This window comes from Poromitra crassiceps (genome assembly GCF_964638095.1).
Source record: "Poromitra crassiceps genome assembly, chromosome: 9".
Taxonomy (NCBI): Eukaryota; Metazoa; Chordata; class Actinopteri; order Beryciformes; family Melamphaidae; genus Poromitra; species Poromitra crassiceps.
Window position 1 is genome coordinate 22,550,202 of NC_139630.1, and position 19,841 is coordinate 22,570,042.

Sequence of the window (19,841 nt, forward strand, 5' to 3'; positions counted from 1 at the left end):
TATCATGGGGTCAGATTTACAAATTCAATTTACGGATTTATTTATTTATTTTGAAAGAAAACAGACATTTATTGATGAAAGTTCATCGCCAAGTGTCCATATAGGTTATAAATAAAGCTGCATTTGCTGTTAAAAAATTCAGTGACTACAACAGTATATCTAGACCATTTCTATAATCGTAAAAACAAAAATCTCAATGTAGAATTTGCAAGCATGTATAAATCTACCCATAACAAACATTCAAGTTGTGAATGCCCATGGCCCATGGAAAACATCATTCCTAAGTGCTATCGCCGGCTTGGACCTGTCTGCTGGGGAAGAACTCGACCTGCTAACCAAGTATCTAGGAAAAGAGTCAGCAGAACCGGTCAGAAGAATCAGATCGGTCAACATTGGACATCCGCTCACTGGGTTGAAGATCGCATGGGAGCGGCTCGACGAAATATATGGAGCACCCGAGGCTGTCGAGCAGGCTCTCTTCAGCAAGCTGGAAAGCTTCCCCAAGGTTACGACGAAAGATCCACAGAGACTCCGGGATTTAGCAGACCTGCTGTCAGAGCTGGAGGCCGCTAAGCAAGATGGCTACCTCACAGGCCTGTCGTACTTGGACACCTCCAGAGGAGTTAATCCAATCATTGAGAAACTCCCACACAATATTCAAGAGAAGTGGATATACTTTGGCTCAAGATACAAACGTGAACATTACGTCAGTTACCCCCCTTTCTCTGTGTTTGCAGACTTCATTCGCACAGAGGCAAGAGCTCGCACAGACCCGAGCTTCAACATCTTCACGCAAGCGTCAGCAGAGAGAAAGAACAAGTGGGAAAGGCCTGTGAAGTCGCCTGTCTACGTTCACAAGACACAAGTCTCTTCCACAGATACACCTGAGACTAGAGATGATAAAAAATCAGTAGACCCAAACAAATACTGCCCCATACATAAAAAGCCTCATCCTCTAAGGAAATGTAGAGGCTTTCGGGAAAAGAGTTTAGAAGAACGCAAACAGCTCTTGAAAGAACACTTAATCTGCTTCCGATGTTGCTCCTCCACAGAGCATCTCGCCAGGAACTGCTCAGCTGAGGTCAAATGCATGGAATGCGAGAGCAGCGGCCATGTCACAGCGCTCCACCCGGGACCAGCAAACTGGAGGTCTAAGTCGTCCCCTCCCGCTTCAGATTACGGCGGGGAGGGGGACAAAGCAGATTCCCAGGTCACCTCAAGCTGCACACAAGTGTGTGGTGAAGGACTAAGCGCGAGAGCATGCTCCAAGATATGCCTCGTCAGTGTGTATCCAACCGGACGCAGGGGGGAGTCCAAGAAAATGTACGCGATACTAGATGAGCAAAGCAACCGCTCTCTAGCACGTTCCGAGTTCTTCAATGTCTTCAATATCTCAGGGTGCTCCTACTCATACACACTGAAGACATGTGCGGGACTTAAGGAGACAGCGGGGAGAAGAGCATGTGGTTACACTGTGGAGTCAGCGGACAAGAAACTAAGCTTTCCTCTACCTACACTCCTCGAATGCAACCAAGTCCCTAATAACCGTTCGGAAATACCTACCCCGGACGCAGCCCGCCATCACACTCACCTGAAGCGCATCGCTGACGAAATACCACCCATCGATCCGGACGCCAACATACTCCTCCTACTGGGTAGAGACATCCTGAGGGTACACAAGGTCCGTGATCAGATAAGTGGTCCAGGTAATGCACCGTTCGCTCAAAGGCTGGACCTAGGGTGGGTCGTTATCGGAGATGTATGCCTTGGGGGCGCTCACAGACCACTACAGGTGAGCAGCTACAAAACAGCTGTCCTAGAGAATGGTCGTGTAAGCCATCTACAGCCATGCGACAGCCAAATTAAAGTGAAAGAGGTGTTCAGTCAAGTACCTGAGCACCAACGCCAGCGAGCACTAACCTCCACATACAACTCAACCACGCTTGTTGGAGACAGCCTGGGCCAAACCATCTTTGCTCGTACAGCAGACGATCACAGACTTGCACCTTCGATGGAGGACATGAGGTTTCTTCAGTTGATGGAGGCTGAGTTCCACCAGGACAGCTCTAACAGCTGGGTGGGACCTTTACCTTTCCGGTCACCCAGACAACGGCTGCCTAACAATAGGAAACAAGCACATGATCGCCTCACGTCACTCCGACGCACACTGGAAAAGCGACCGCAGATGAAAGCCCACTTCCTGGAGTTCATGGAGAACATGCTCAGAAGAGAACACGCAGAGGTTGCTCCACCCCTGAAGCAAGACCAGGAATGCTGGTATCTGCCACTGTTCGGCGTGTACCATCCCAGAAAGCCGAATAAGATCCGTGTGGTCTTCGACAGCAGTGCGTCACATGGAGGAGTGTCACTCAACGATGTCTTGCTCACAGGCCCTGACCTTAACAACAGCCTCCTTGGTGTACTCATGAGGTTCAGGAAGGAACAGGTAGCCATCACCGCTGACATCGAGCACATGTTCCACTGCTTTGTGGTGAAGGAGGACCACAGGGACTTCCTCCGTTTCCTGTGGTATAGGAGCAACAATCTCACCTGTGATGTTGTGGACTACAGGATGCGAGTTCACCTCTTCGGGAACAGTCCCTCCCCTGCTGTGGCCGTGTATGGTTTGCGAAGAGCAGCTAAAGAAGCAGAGAGTGACTTCGGCAGCGATGCAAAAAGATTCATCGACCGAGAGTTCTATGTCGACGACGCCTTAAAGTCATTCAACACCGAGGAAGAGGCCATCAGCGTCCTTGGGCGAGCGCAGAAGATGCTTGCAGCTTCTAACCTCAGGTTGCACAAAATTGCATCAAATCGACCTGCCGTCATTGAGGCATTCCCACCTGAGGACCGCTCCAAGGATGTCGATGACTTGGATATTTTTGCTGATGACCTGCCAATCCAACGTAGCCTTGGTTTGTCTTGGAATATGCACGCAGACACCTTCACGTTCCAGATTGCAGACGAACAGAAGCCCTTTACTCGCAGGGGGGTGCTGTCAGCAGTAAATAGTCTCTATGACCCCCTAGGTTTCCTCGCACCCGTCTCCGTACATGGAAGGCACGTACTCAGAAAGCTCACCACGCAAGCAGAGGATTGGGACACTCCGCTCCCCAAAGACATGGAGATTGAGTGGAGCAGATGGAGGGTGTCACTCCAAGACCTGCAAGAACTCCAGATACCGCGCCCTTATACATCCTTCTCCACCACAGGCGCACAAAGAAGAGAACTCTGTGTCTTCGCAGACGCGTCAGTGAGAGCGATTGCAGCTGTAGCCTACATTAAGGTGACGAGCCACGAAGGCAAAACTGAAGTCGGCTTTGTCTTTGGGAAAGCTAAGCTGGCCCCGCAGCCTGACCTAACCATCCCAAGACTGGAACTGTGTGCGGCCGTACTCGCTGTGGAGATCGCTGAGATGATCGTCACAGAGATGGATGTGACATTTGATGACATTACATACTACACGGACAGCAAAGTTGTACTAGGATACATCCACAACCAATCACGAAGATTCTACGTCTACGTGCACAATAGGGTCCAGCGTATCCGTCAATCATCATGTCCTGGTCAGTGGAAGTACGTCCGTACAGATCTGAATCCAGCCGATGTTGGTTCAAGAACTGTGACCCCAGCCCTCTTAAGCAGCACAACATGGCTCACAGGACCAGCCTTTCTCCAGAATGCATCCTTGCAGCCATCAGAGCCTCAGGAGAACTACGACCTCATCAACCCTGCCTCAGATTCTGAGGTGCGACCCCAGGTGATGACAAGCCTCACGCTTGTTACCAGAGATGTGTTACACTCTCAACGTTTTGAACGCTTCTCGAAGTTCAACACTCTCGTCACAGCAGTGGCACACTTGATCCACATAGCTCGTTCTTTCACCCGCTCTGTCCGAGACGAATGTCAGGGATGGCACATCTGTCGTCCTACAGTAGAAGAGCTTACAAAAGCCAAAGTGTGCATTGTGAAGAGCGTCCAGAATGAGTGCTATGCAGAAGAGCTCAAGTGCATAACCTCAGGGTCCAACATCCCATCTTCCAGCAGCCTGTGGAAGTTACACCCTGTCATAGACAGTGACGGACTTCTGAGAGTAGGAGGACGCATAGAAAAATCAAATCTGGGTACGAACGAGACTCACCCCATCATCATTCCTGGCCAGCATCATCTGGCAGCCCTGGTAGTGTGCCACCACCATGAAGCCGTGAAACACCAGGGAAGACATTTCACCGAAGGTGCCATTCGAGCTGCCGGATTCTGGCTGATGGGAGCAAAACGTTGTATCGGTAGTCTGCTTTACAAATGCGTCACTTGTAGAAAGTTGCGAGGAAAGACAGAACATCAGCAAATGGCAGATTTGCCAGCGGAACGACTCCAAGCAGCCCCTCCCTTCACCTACGTAGGTGTTGACGTCTTCGGACCGTGGGACGTTGTCTCACGTCGCACAAGAGGAGGACATGCCAACTCCAAACGATGGGCCGTGATGTTCTCATGCATGTGCTCTAGGGCAGTTCATATTGAAGTGATCGAGGCAATGAGCGCAAGCAGCTTCATAAACGCCTTAAGGAGGTTCTTCGCAGTCAGGGGCCCCGCAAAACAATTACGATCTGACTGTGGCACAAACTTCGTCGGCGCTTCTCGAGAGCTGGAGATGGACAGTACAAGTCCAAGCTTCAACAACGTGGAGAAGTACCTGAGCACACAGAGCTGCAGCTGGGTGTTTAATCCACCCCATGCGTCCCACATGGGCGGCGCATGGGAACGTATGATTGGCATAGCTCGTCGTATTCTGGACTGTATGCTGCTTGAACAGAAGAAAGCGCGGCTGACACATGAAGTTCTGACAACACTCATGGCTGAGGTGGCCGCAGTCATGAATGCAAGACCGCTCATCCCAGTATCATCGGATCCAGAATCGCCGCTCATCCTCACCCCAGCAATGCTGCTGACCCTGAAAACAGGCTCTACACCTCCTCCCCCTCCGGGAAACTTTGAGGAAGGGGATCTTTTCAAAGAGGAGTGGAAACAAGTTCAAAGCCTGGCTGACACCTTTTGGAAAAGGTGGAGGTGCGAATACCTCAAAACTTTGCAGTTTCGCCATAAGTGGCAAGGGAAAAGGCCAAGCCTTCAAGAAGGGGACATCATTCTCCTGAAAGACAATCAGGCGAAGAGAAACGAATGGCCCATGGCCATCATCACAAAGACCTTTCCAGGAGAAGATGGATTGGTCCGGAAAGTCGAAGCAGAAGTCGTCAAAGGTGGAACCAAAAAGACTTTCTCTCGTCCCGTTACAGAAGTAGTCCTGCTTTTGTCTCCAAAGACTGATTCTTGTTAATTAATGTGGGTTCTTGAAAGACCCCAAGCGGGGAGTGTCCTGGCCCTACAAACGTAGTGTAGTTTGTTTAGACTGTTGATTTTGTATCACGCACTGTAGCTTTAAGAAAACAGACCATATCACCCCTGGTTGGGCTGTGATAGAAAGTGAAAGTGAAACTTAAGCGTAAATTCACAGAAGCACATGGCCAGCAGTCATCAGCTCCACAGTTTTGATGCTGTCCTTTATTTTTCCTGTTTGTTCAAGCAATGCCTGTGAGTATGGTTCATCTTGACATATTAATACGACTGTTGTATCGTTTTGCATCTGTATGGGTGTTGAGAATTATGTTTATGGAGGTTGAGTTGTTAAGCTAACTACGCTCTATCTCTGTGCTAATGCTAATTGCCATTAGGCTGTTTCTGTGTTTGGCTAAAGATTGCATAGAACAATTACATGTTAGGTACTCATTGCTTTGTGCTGTTCAGTGATGCAAATGCTTTGTTTGTATTGCAGTTTCACAATATTTCCAGTAAAAACGTCAAAATCAACGCCTTGCCTTGGGGTTTTTCTGGGACTGTTTAACTGGTTGGATAGCTAGCTTGCACAGCTAGTGAGCCCAATACAAGTAAATGTAAATGAATGTAACAATGTAGCGGATAGATAAGGCTGGAGCAACTTAACCAGTAGCCTGTACTACGAAGCTAGTTTAATGCCTTATCCGAGTAAGTTTGAGTTTAAACCTGGTTTAGCCGTACTACAAAGCAAGTTAACTTTCAATCACCATGGCAACTGACGCTGCAAAGCTAACCTGGTCGCGACCAGGTTAGCTTCAGAGGATAAGATCAAAATCCATGAGAGACCCATATAATATCGGCTCTCTGGAGTCACTCACCATTCATAAGATCGCCATATGAAAAATAGATTGCAGTCAACTGAGAATAGAACAAGCAAAACATTCGTGGCTCTGTAGGCTACATAATTAAATTAAGCCTACTTACCACTTTATGTCTTAACAGCTCAATGATGCGTGGAGAAATATGATCACTATTAATCACCGCGGCGCATATCATGAACGGACCCTCAAATGGAGTGAGGGTGATATTCTCCTACATGCCAGAAAAGCCTATACATATAATATAGATATTAGTTTAAATATGGGATAGCCCCAATACTAAATATGCAGGCTATTCTTGCATCTTTCAGCTGGAACTGTGTCCTGTAGGCTGTATGCCAATATATGAGCAAAAATAGGCTAGTTTTTATCAATGATAACTATGCCCGCATCGTCTCAATTCAGTTCAGCAGTTTTCTCTTTTATAGTAGGCTATTAGGCTTTATACTAGGCTATTTTATATATGAATTATTCGATCAGTGCAACCACACACATGAGTGATAGAGATCATTATTCATTGAGCATGCGTTTCTAAATCTATGGTCTAAATAGGCTTACAGATTGTGGAAATGTATAGACTGAGATTACACTTTTACATGTGTTGCTGCTGCCTGTATCAATGCAGCTGTATCAGACAGAAATCGCTGATCAAAGTAAATCAAATGACTGATGTGAATACAAGCTGCTGCTTTAGACAGCCCTTCAGCAGACTATCCAACGCAGATTTTCATTCTGACATTAAATCGCGGATACATTAAATATCCGCAAAAATCTCTGATCACACTGTGGCTGCGCTGAATGAGGAAATGGGTGTGGAAATGGGTGTGGGCATGGATCAACTCAGCTGTTCATAATGTGATTGGCTAGCGCACCTTTTTCGCGTGGACGCGCGCCTGTGCACGAGCGAAAAACGTGCGCGTGCACAGGCAGATCCCAGCTCCAGTTATCGACTAGAAAACCAGCGTCGTAGTATCCTTAAACTAGATAGCTTTGATCCTGTTCAGTCAAACCAGATCAAAGGGACTTATCGCGGATCTGTTAAACTAGCTTCGTAGTACAGGCTCCTGGATAGAAAGGTTTAGTGAACCTGGATAGAAAGGTTTAGTGATCCTTTAGTCCTTTAGAAGTAATCCTTGCTTTAATCCTTTAGAGTTTAGTGGCCCTTAGGTCTTTGGGGAAACGATGAAAGGCATGTTGTTTACTGTCAGAGTTTCTGCAGTTAATTGCCGAACATATCTTATTTTTCAACGTTTTAAATCCAAAATGCATTGTGCTGCTGTTGTTGTTGATGCAAGGCTGATTTTAAGGTCCAAGCTGGTGGTGGCGCTGCTTTAGCGCTACCACAGCGCCTCTAGCGGCTGTTTCCAAAAATGCGTCAAAGTGTTGACGCAATAGACCAGACCTGCACATCCAAAGCGTCCAAAGCGCCCCTTTTTGGGGGATAGAAAGAATGAATAGCGTTGTTGTGATGGTATTTTTGCTGTGTTTTTAGCTAGCATAGACAAAATACCAATTCATTAATTTCGGGTTCAAATGTTTTTTTGGTTTGATAAACATGTCTACTAATTATTTTGCGACCTTGCCTGAACCTGAACGGTCGAGATATATTAATAAATTAAGGTTGACTGGTCTGTCGTCATGTCCGTTCAGCCTGAGTCAAAGAGGATTTCCGCATTCCCCCAAAAAGGGGCGTGGTGCAGTGCAGTTCTGGTCTATAGTCAGAAAGCAAACACAATACATGAAGACGATCACAAAAAAGGAGGAGGAGCACTCCAATATATCTATAAAGTGTATGATGATGGGGGGGGGGGGGGTCTGTTCAAATGTTTACTCAATAGTGATGCGCGGGTCAAGCAGAACCCGCCGAGTCCCGCGGGCTGGCCCGCCCGCAGGCTGGCCCGCCCGCAGGCGGTCTGGGTTGGCAAATTATGAAAATATTGCACGCAGGTGCGGGCGGGGCAGGCTCAGAACGTGACAAAGCAACATTATAATAGAATTTAGTTAGAGCAGTGAAACATGCAGAGTAACCCTTTATTAAGATGTGAACTCTCTCACACGTACACACAATCAGCGAGTCTGAAGCCATCTGCAGTGCACCTGCTGCACTAGTAAAGAAACGCTTCAAATAAGTAGCCTAGGTGCTCACAAATCCGCAGATTTGTGTGTAAAGTAAAGTCAAGTCCCACTGATTGTCACACACCTGAGTGTGCAAAATTTGTTCTCCGCATTTGACCCATCCCCTGGGGCAGCGTGCGCCGCGCTCGGGAATCATAATGGTGATCTAACCCCTCAATTCCAACCCTTTGATGCTGAGTGCCAAGCAGGGAGGCAAATGGGTCCCATTTTTATAGTCTTTGGTATGACTCACGGCTCGTGCACATCTACAATGGCAAAATCGCTTTTCCGCTGTGTCGCAGCGTTTTGTGGGCGTGGAAACCAGCTCCAGCTCGGAGCTGTAGAAACGCCTCCCCTTTTCTTCCCTGCTTGATAAAGGCGGAAGAATAATAGATTCTGGAGGGAAGTATTTTACATTCTTCGCCATGAATCGTAGACAGAGGTTAGTTGCTGTGGCTGTGCTCGTTGCCCTCCGCAAATACCGCAGATGTCGGCGCCGGTTCTGGGTTCACCCGCTCCAGCAACGACGAGTGCAGTATGGGGAGTACCACCGTCTGGTCACGGAGCTGCGGCTGTATCCGAACCTGTACCAGCAGTACTTCAGGATGGACAAGGCCCAGTTTGACGACTTGCTCACCAGAGTGGGTCCCCGGATCACCAAGCGAGACACGGCATTTCGCGAGGCCATTTCTCCCTCCCAGCGCCTGGCTATTTGCCTACGGTATGTTTACTCTCGTTTTGTTTTATCTAACGTCATATAATATCAACAGAAGAGAGCTGAACATAGTGTATTACTATCATTGTATTTATTTATTTATCTATCTATCTATCTATACATCTATACAAAGAGAGAGAGATATATCCATACGTATGTACTGTATGTATGTAGGGTATGTATGTTTATATGTATGTAGATCGATGGAGAGATACACACACACACACACACACACACACACACACACACACATTTATGATTGTGATGATTTAGAGGACAGAAAATTGTGCCAGTTTAATCGCCTAATCTGTCTTTTAGGTTTAGCAGATATTTATTCTGAAATTTGTTGTGTAACATAATTCTAATGCCAGTACATGTCATGTTGTTTATCTTGAAGTCCTTTGTGCATAGTTTATGAATAACAGGCACTATTGAATTAAATATTCTCAGGCCTTTGGCTTTTAAAGTGACTTTTGCCTAGACAATGCTGACATGGCCTTATTTTTTCTTTTCTTTTTTTGTCTTAAACAGCTATCTTGCCACAGGGGATTCCACCTCCACCATCTCCTTCTCCTTCAGAGTTGGAAAGTCCACTGTCGGGCTTATTATCGGGCAGGTGGCAGATGCCATCTACCAGTGTCTGGTGGAGGAGTTTATGCCGCAGCCAACCAGAGAGGACTGGATCCACATCGCAGAGGGCTTCCGTTTAAGATGGGATTTCCCCAACTGCCTTGGAGCCATCGATGGGAAACACGTGGTCCTCCAGGCTCCCCCCAACTCTGGCTCCTGGTTCTACAACTACAAGGGGACATACTCCATCGTCATCCTTGCAGTTGTAGATGCCTACTACCGCTTCAGGGTCATCGATGTGGGTGGGGTATGGACGGAGCAATGACGCTGGTATCCTGGCACACTCCCGGTTTGGTGAGGGGCTCCGAGACGGCAGCCTGGCCTTTCCTGAAGACGCTGTGGTCCCAGGAGCAGAGCATCGTGGCCCACTTCCATTTGTCCTCGTGGGAGACGAGGCCTTTCCTCTCCGCAGAGACCTGATGCGTCCCTTTCCAGGGTCCTACCTCGCTCCAGAGACCCGGGTGTACAATTACCGCCTCAGCCGAGCCCGGATGATGGTGGAATGTAGTTTTGGCATCCTCTCCTCCCAGTGGCGGATGTATCGGCGACCAATCACATTGAGCCCAGAGAAGGCGGAGTTGTGCGTCAAGGCCACCTGTGTCCTGAACAATTTCCTGCTGCGAGTCTCAGCTGCAGGGCAGCAGACCATCGTCGGGAGATGTCGCCGCTCCCGCTCTACAGCGCGTCAAAGGCTTGCCGACCCCCGCCGGCACAGGGAGGGAGGCACTCAGGACGAGGGAGGCATTCAGGGCCCACTTCAATGAGGAGGGTGCTGTACCCTGGCAGCAGTACATGGTGTAAGAAAAGGCTCTTCTTAGACCCACACAAAGGCTGTTTTAAGAGCCACCCACACAATCCGAAAGAGCAGAATTCCATAATCCTTCTTTAATTGAGGGAGATATGCTATTAAATTGAAACCCAATGAAAGTGCAAAATAATTATTTACAGCATAGAGTTTAATAAAATGAAGGCACAGGGATTGTTAAAAACAACCAGTGTACTTGGCATTTTTTGTGTTTTTTTGTGTGTGTTTCTTTTTCCTGTTTCTTGCAGTCTCGTGTGCTTTGGCTCCAGTCCGTGTTTCTTGTCCCCTTTGGCCAGCCTGGCTCCTCAGCCATGGATCCCCAGTACTCCCAGCGTCCAGCAAAGGTGTGTAAATGGATGTCTCATTGACCAATCACATTATGGCTCAATGAGCTAATCAAGTCATTTCATTATATTATTGTAATAAATTTTCCTCCTTTTGCTGTCAATTGTCATTTCAGGGTGAACCAGATTGACTCTCTGCCCCATCCATCACTCCTTCAACACGGCGACTGTGGTGTCAAAGCTGCTCATCTCCAATCTCAATAAACAATTCACCCCTACACAAAAGACTTGTCTGAGCATCAAAAGCCCCCCACTGACCTGAGTCTCTCACCTTCAAACACACACACTCTCAATAAACAATCCCCCCCCCCCCCCCCCCCCCCCCACAAAAGACTTAGAGCATCATACCGGTAGGGGGGGGGGGGGGTAGGCAACCTGCGGTGCTCTGGTGCCCGCCCCGCATACGGCTCTTTAGCCCCTCTCCCTGTGGCTTTAACAAGAATCATGTTGCAGGTAGATTTAACATGGCTGAAATATATTTTGTTACAGGTCAATGCATGGCGTATTAATTAGCCGCAGAGATAGCTGAAATAGTGAGTTTAAGAAATAAACATGAGAATGGTCTTTGTTGGGGTTTTTCACTTGTGCCGTTATAAATACAATTACTCTCTCATGACATAACTGCTATCACCCCTTATTGAGGCTTATTTTTGGACACAGTTAATCATCCTGATAACGATTTCAAATAACCTGTTGAGAATATTATTTTATTCACTGCCAGATTATAAGTGTCAAATAAAAATTTGGGACTACCTCATAAGACTGTTTACATATGTTATTATCGTTTAAATCTGTTAATACTACTTGTTGTGTATGTTAATATCCTAACCTCCATCTTAACGAGCATCTGACCTTGCTAAAGCAGCACAAAGCCAAAACAAGTCATTTATTTCCTCAGTCAAATAAGTCAAATAATCAGCAGATGATCGAAGAGGGAAGACAAAACATTGAAGCCTCTCTTTTTGAATGTGAGCTTCTGATAGTATTCACCATAAATATGTGTATTGTTGTAACAGTTATTAACCTTGACCCATGTATCAAACTGCTGTATTGGGGCCTTGAATTTGTGGGACAATGTCCTAGAAAGTCCTTGAAAGCTCCTTGAATTTGATGTTGAGGAAGGTGTGGGAACCTTGTACTGGATTCCTGATTGCTTTGCTCTCAAGGTATACACATACAAGGGTAATTATCTAATCTGAAGTTAAGGTATGCACAGTGAAAAGAGGCAAGATAAGAATGGTGAGCAAATATAAAAGTGGATTACAGTGTTAGCTCTCTAGAATAAGTTTTATTTTCCTGAGCTGATTGGGTTAGGTATTGCACAGTGATGTGACGGGTATCTCCTGAGAAATTATATTCTTTTGGTAAACATTAACTTTAGGGACAATGGGCCTATATTTGTTATCAACTTAGCAATACATAGACTTAATAAAACACTAATTGGAAGTGGGAATTCAAAGAAGCTCAAAATGCCCTCCAACTCTGTAGGTACGTCTCAAAGATGAGATCAAATGCAATTTTATATCATAGTTTTGAAGGAGAAGAAAAGCCAGCACTCTCAAAAATGTCCTTTTGTTAATTTAATTGAAACAGATGGCAGGTACAAACGTTTCAACAGAAGTCTTCCTCAGTGTACAAAGAACCAGGAAATGATAGACCCTTATATACAACAAAAGGACATTTTCTTCTCCTTCATAGTATATAAGGGTCTATCATTTCCTGGTTCTTTGTACACTGAGGTAGACTTCTGTCGAAACGTTTGTACCTGCCATCTGCTTCAATTAAATTAACAAAAGGACATTTTTGAGAGTGCTGGCTTTTCTTCTCCTTCATAGACCATTTTGAGTCGTGCACCCACCAACTGTTTTTTGTGAGTGTGCTTGCTTTTCCCCTTTTTCATATCATAGTTTTGAGACTTTCCTTTGCCGTTAATTGATAGACACCACATTTTGGAATTACTTGCGGGAAGAGGATGAATTATCAAAGGCTTTATTATTCAAGTAAAGTACAAAAAACACATCAAACAAGAACACTTTTTAGGTACGGTATATTGAAAGTAAAAAAGGTCAAAGTGGCTAGGATCAATAAAGTGATGATTGTGCTGGAACCAGAAAAAAAAAGCACGCATGGCAATCTGCCTATACATTCAACCAGCTTCGTACCATGAAAACATCAGGAGTAACACTCAATTAAAAAAAAAAAAAAAAAAATGCCAAAACTGTTGGGAATAGTTTCAGTTAGACAGTTATTGAGAGCTGGTTTGAGTTAAAGTGTGGACCAGTGGCACCACAGGTCCACACTTTCACTCAAATCAACTCTCAATAACTGCTTAACTACATGTACTCTGACACTACTGGCCCTGGGAATACTCAGTGATTATCTCCATGATGCGTAGTTTGGCAAGCTGCCTCCTTGCCAGAGGCATCCTCCTGAGGTCTGGGAGCACGCTCCTGAGGAAGAGCTCATCCTCATCAGGGACAGGGATAGGGACAGGGACAGGGGGTGTGGCAGTTGCTGCGGCAGAACATGCAGCAATAGCTGCTGCCACCAGGTTGGCTGAGCCATCCCCTGGCTGGTTCTCGAGTGCGTTGAGGAGCCGCTCCTCAAAGCTTGAGGGTTCTCCAGCAGCAGCGGCCCTCCTCCTTCTGCCAATCTGCGGCCGACTCTGGCTGTCATGCAGCTGCCGGGTATTCGGAGTTGCCGGCGACCCATGGAGTTGCCGGCGAACGTTTGCCTGGCGTGCTGGGGGGGGGGGGGGGCGGAGGGTGCTGGTGGAGGAGGCAGGGGGCTCGTGGATGGCAGAGCTGGCCCGTAGCTCCTGCTGCTCGACAGGCCGGGGGGGGATGCTGGAGTTCCCACTGGTGGACGGCCCTGCCTGGCTGCTGGACGGGCCGGGGGGTGCTGGTGGGGGTTGGGGACAGGGGGGTGGTGGTGGGGGGGGGGGGGGGGGGCAGGGGGCTCGTGGATCGCAGAGCCGGCCCGTAGCTCCTGCTGCTTGACAGGCCGGGGGGTGCTGGTGGGGGGGGGGGGGGGGGGGGGGCAGGGGGCTCGTGGATGGCAGAGCTGGCCTGTAGCTCCTGCTGCTCGACAGGCTGGAGGGTGTTGGTGGAGGAGGCAGGGGGCTCGTCGATGTCCGAGCTGGCCTGTAGCTCCTGCTGCTCGACAGGCCGGGGGGGATGCTGGAGTTCCCACTGGTGGACGGCCCTGCCTGGCTGCTGGACGGGCCGGTGCGCTCGCTGCTGGTGAAGCCCACGGTTGCTGGCTGGGGGGGAGCACGGAGGCTGAGGTTGGTGGTCATTTCACGGAATCCTACATGTGGTTCCATGAACGACATGATGGCCATGTATTTCCACTTGGGTGTGGTGTCCGGGGCAGCTCCACTTTTTTTGGCCTTTGTTGCCACAGTCTTCAACTTCCTGTAGTAGTCTTTCAAGTTTTTCCACCTTTTCATGGTCTCCTTGACTGTGTGGGACAATTGCAGAGATATAAATTAGGTGTTATTCCCTCCAACAGACATCTGAATACATACATGAGTATCTAAATGCACACAGAAATGTAGAAATGTACTGTAATTTTTTTTGTTAAGTGAATTTCTCTATCAAATAATCTATTGCACATCATTTCAATTTATTTTCTGTCATTAAAACACCAAAATCATTATCATTGTATTATAAGTTGGGCGGTTGAGTGTCTTGTACAGAATCAATAAATAACCAAAAATAAAATGTTCTGCAGACTCTATATCAGAATCAAAAAATCTACATTTACTTAAATCAAGGTTAATTCTTTGTCCATTGAAACTCGTTACATGGATAAATCTCAGTCATTACTTTGAAATGGGTATCTTCAGCTTTGGAAAGATTACTGAAGTCAGAGTGCTTTTTATAATAATGAAGGTGGTGATACTATTTAATCCAATATAACGTTAGAATAACATATTATCAGCATGATTTCAGTTCAATAACAATGGTGGTTTTGGTCGCTCTGCTCGATCACAACATCAGAACATTATTTATATAAATAACTGACCGTCTACAAAACATAAAGCTCTTTTTTGATCAAATATTGCTTTTTGCAACCTACCGGGATAGTTGACAATCTCTGCAACCCTCACACAAGCCGCCTCTTTTTGAGTTTTGTCCCTAAACTCCACGTTTTGGATATCGTACAGTATTGGGAATTGGGACACGGAGAGGATCACTCTTTCATCCAGGGTTTCCATTGTCACGGCTTTTTGACTCTGGGGAAGTAAATGTGTGTGACTGAAAGATCGGGGTACAGAGAAGATGGGGGATGGGACGAAATGTGTAGAAAGAGCTGTCATTGGGTAGCTGGAACGAAAGGTCCCGCCCTAGTCCTGCCCCGCGAGCGTGAAGCCGTACAGAGACAAGCCGCATCTAGTCTGCGACCCCGAAACGCTGGGCGGTTCCAGCGGCAGGGGGCGCGAGGTTGAAATGTACCAATCAGAATCGAGAATACAGGAAGACAGCCTATCAAGATGCAGCGTCAAAGCGGCTTTCACAGGAGGCAAGCCGCCGAGCGTTACATGATGTGCACGTACCGTCAGCCGGGGATCAAACTCACAACCTCCCAGTCTCAGGGCGGACACTCAAACCACAAGGCCACTGAGCTGGTTAACTCATTCACCGCCAATGACGTCTTTGACGTGTTATCAGAAATAGCCCTCCCCGCCAAGGACGTGTTTGACGTGTTTTTGTTTTTATTACTGCAGGGCGTATTTCAAACACTTACCCAGCCTCTGACAGAGTATCATGTCCCTACCATCTAAGACAACACGTGAACAAACACATACCGCAGCTGTTGTTTTGAAATTGAGCAAGAGGAAAAGCAGAAAACGGGTAACGCTTCCTTGTGCAGAGAGGAGAAACGCCATTGAAACGCGCCTCGGCGCGCTGCACGAGCTGGAGTCGCCTTCCTCTGTGCCAGCCAGGAGAAAACGGGAGAAAGTAATCAAGAGATGTGTTTGATCATCGGAGGAATGAGGAAATGATCGATCAGTTTGCGAGGGCGGTGAGGACGTGTTGAATAGCCGAGGGGAAAACGGGAACGATTTCAGGGAGGATATGACAGGGAGACATGGACGAGGACGGGTGGACCAGAACATAAACAAAATAAACACACAACAGCAAGGCACAAGGCAGAAGCGGGAGTCACAGCAGCCCGCTGTCCTTTCTCAAGAGCTATTCAGTTGGTTCATGAAATCGCTGGGCTGCGTGCCCTCCAGTGTTGCTCCTGGCCAATCCCAGCGCCACAGGGCGTGGTTATTGCTTATCCTATGTGGGGTTAGAAATCTAAAAGGGGGATCGTGTGTGTGTGTGTGTGTGTGTGTGTGTGTGTGTGTCTGTCTGTCTGTCTGTCTGTCTGTCTGTCTGTCTGTCGGTGTGTCTGTCTGTCTGTCTGTCTGTCTGTCTGTCTGTCTGCACACTCACTCACACCGAGTAAACTGTATTGTTGAATGTAAAAAAAAAGCACTTCATGTGTATATATATATATATATATATATATATATTTTTTTTTGTCATTTGTGTCCTAACGAATAATATTTACATGTCTGATGTCAATACAGTTCAAAATAAAAGAATTGAGAGCGAGTTCTGCTTGAGAATGTGTATTTTACAGAAATTGCATTTGCTCCTGTTTGTCATCTGAGAGAGACATTTTGGGTGAAAACAGGGTGTATATAAATGGATATAAGTAGAGTACAGAACATGCTAAAAGCTCACTTTTTTTTCCTGGTGAACCCAGAGACGTACATCTTCATTTTGAGGTATTGCAAATCACTCTGGTGCTAATAGATAATTTACTGTGGGTCTTGAAAGATGACCAACAATTATGAAAATCTTTGGCCTGTGCTAAATATTGGCAGTCCTAAACTGGCGGTGAATGAGTTAATAAACTCTTTATTCAAAAGAAAGACTGTACAGTATGAACATAGCAGCCATCTGTACAGGCACAATAAATAAAGAAAAACAACTATGAAAATCTGTGTGTGTCAGTGTAGGAAATTAGCAGGTGCTTGGGGCAAATCAAAAATTGCCCTTGGAATTGGGACAATGGGGCTTTTAAATGCCCCCTAAAATAAAGCATGTGACCTGTGGGCACAATCAGTGAAGCTGCAGAATGACCTCGAAACCCTTGCTGATACGATAGAAAGCCTGGGGAAGATCTGTATATTCTCTGGCTTGATTCCCACCCTCAGACGAGGTTCTGAATCCTTTAGCCGTATCTTCAGCTGTAATCAATGGCTACGTAATTTCACCTCCGCATGTGGCTACGAGTTCATTGATCATTTCAACTCTTTCTGGAATTCAGCCCATCTGTACAAACATGACAATCTTCACCCCAACAATAAAGGAATTACAGTCCTGGCCACTAATATCTCCCGCAAGTTAGCCACCCTGAAAGATTGACATTATATCTCTGGTAGTATTATTCAGCGTTTCACCCCGTCCCCTCCACTTTTCCTACGTGAATCTCCACTGACCACTCTCCCTTGCCCTCCGGTCACTTCCGGCCCCCTCCCTGCTCCCCATTCGAACATCACTATCCCCCCCTTGTGGCCAGGTGGGCTGCCTGCCACGAGCCAGCCAGAATCTCTGGTCACCAGCACAGGTGAGCCCCATCTACCCGCTTTCCCTTTCAACAACAATAAGCTGGACTCTGGCCCCAAACCTATCAAGGCTGCTCTCCTCAATGTGAGGTCACTGTCAAACAAATCCTTGCTCGTCAGTGACTTGATTACCGACCACAATCTGGACCTAATGCTTCTGACAGAGACCTGGCTGGATCAGGACACCAATATGGCTGTTCTTTCTGAATCAGCCCCACCGAACTTTAGTTTTATTGACACTCCCAGGCCTGACAAGAGGGGGGGTGTAGCAATTATTTTCTCTCATAGATTCCAATGTAGGCAGGTAACATTTGGAGACTTTTCTTCCTTTGAATATCACGCTGTCACCCTGAAGAGCTCCTCCACTGTATTAATACTTATTATTTATCGACCACCGAAGTACTCAAGTAGCTTTTTTGATGAGTTTGCTGAACTATTGTCATTCATTTCCATAAAATATAACTGCATTTCTATTTCTGGAGATTTCAATTTTCACATTGACAATGCTAATGACAATTATGCTAAAGAACTGATCACTTTACTCGAGACATTTGAACTGTCCCAGCATGTCTCTGGCCCTACTCACAACAGAGGCCATAACCTGGACTTAGTCATCTCGAGGGGTTTTAAATGTTCATCTATCTCCAAAATCGATGTTGCCCTGTCCGACCACCTCTGTATCTTTTTTGTAATGGAGATCTCCCCTGTAATCATTACCAGATCACAAACCATCAAAAGACGTAACATTACTCCTAGCTCTAGTTCTCTGTTCATGGACAATTTATTCTCTCCTCTAACAACCTCCTCCTCTTCTACTCCTCCTACCTCTGTCAATGACATTCTTGTTATCTTCAATGCAACTGTTGATAGATTTCTCTCCCCAATCTATGGTATTTTGATCAAACATTTCTCCATAGGCCCAGGTTGGACTCAACAAGAGGCAGATACTTCAGCATGGCGGCCCTACATGCTGATATGAAAATATGCAATTACAGAGATGATCTTGTCATTTGTTAATTCAAATATATCTTTAATTATGTTTAAATGTTCTGTTCTAGGTCATTGGAGGAGCGGCTGAGTTTGTGTAATGATGAACTTTCTTCATTCCATTAGGAGACGTGCTGACCATGGGAATTAACCATTAGAAGGTTTAGTGCTGTTTATGGCAGGTCTGGGAAACGGATAAGCTGCACAAGGACGGTCATTTAGGATATGGTCGGGGCAGAGGTCACGGAGATCGGCTGACAAAAGGACATTCTTTATATGTCTCTGCTCAGTCACTTAGTCACTTTGGGATAAGGAGAACAACACAGAGTTTATGGCTTTTCTCTAGGAGGCACATTCCACAAAGCACCACAGGATGCAAAGTTTTAGTGAGAAGGATCATAACATTGTATTCATATATATCCTACTGATTGACTGAGTGGGTTTTGATATCTGATATGAAATAAAGTTTAAGAGCATACATTAGATGCGCTGATTTTTCCACAGAGAAAAGAAGACATGCTCAAGTTCACAGCACCAATGAGAGGAACCATGATTCGAATCTCAGACGGCTCGGCGTTGGTCTTTGGGAATATTGGATGCTCAGCAGAATATATATTGGTTATCTTATGAGAATAGAGTGTGTTTAGATCAGTCTGATGTTGTATTTCTGTGTTTTGAATAACTTCAATTTGTCCCACTTGCTGCACGATAGGAGAGTGCTATCATATTTAGATAAATAATAGCCTATGGTTATTATTGTAAGCAAATGGAAAATAAAGGTATAGTCGAATTAGTGGATAAGTGGTAATTGATAAGAGTTTCTCATCCAGGTTAAACAGGGTGAGTTTTTCTCTGTTTTGTTGAATTTAACTTTTGAAACTATCTCTTCTCTTTTTACACTCATAGAGTGGTTTTAGACTAAAGAGATAGTAAGTCTGAACTGTAAGATGTTTAAATCCAGTTTAGACTGGGATTAGCCCAAATATAGCTGAATTTGATTCATATCCAGAATATAGTTTAAGTTTATTTAGTCTAACAATAACCTTACATAATGTTCTAAACTAGGACTTTAATAGGAAAATAGCTAAATTAGCTGACCCAAATTATAAGTTGAAAATAGGAATTTAAAGTAAATATGTTGACAATTGCTTTGGTAGATAGGAACCAATAGATAACTATTTCAAGGAGAAGGTTAGTACTGTGACCTCCAGTGGAAGCCAGGTCACAGGATGTGGACAAGAGGGGGAGAAAAACACGCCGGCCAAATAGGAGTGAGAGAAGGGAGAGATCATATGACCAACCAATACCAGCACAGCAGTGAAGGATGACACTAGATGGAGGAGGAACCATACCGGAAGACAGACGCCCCCAAAGGAAATGTATTTTAAAAGCACAGGAAAAAGAG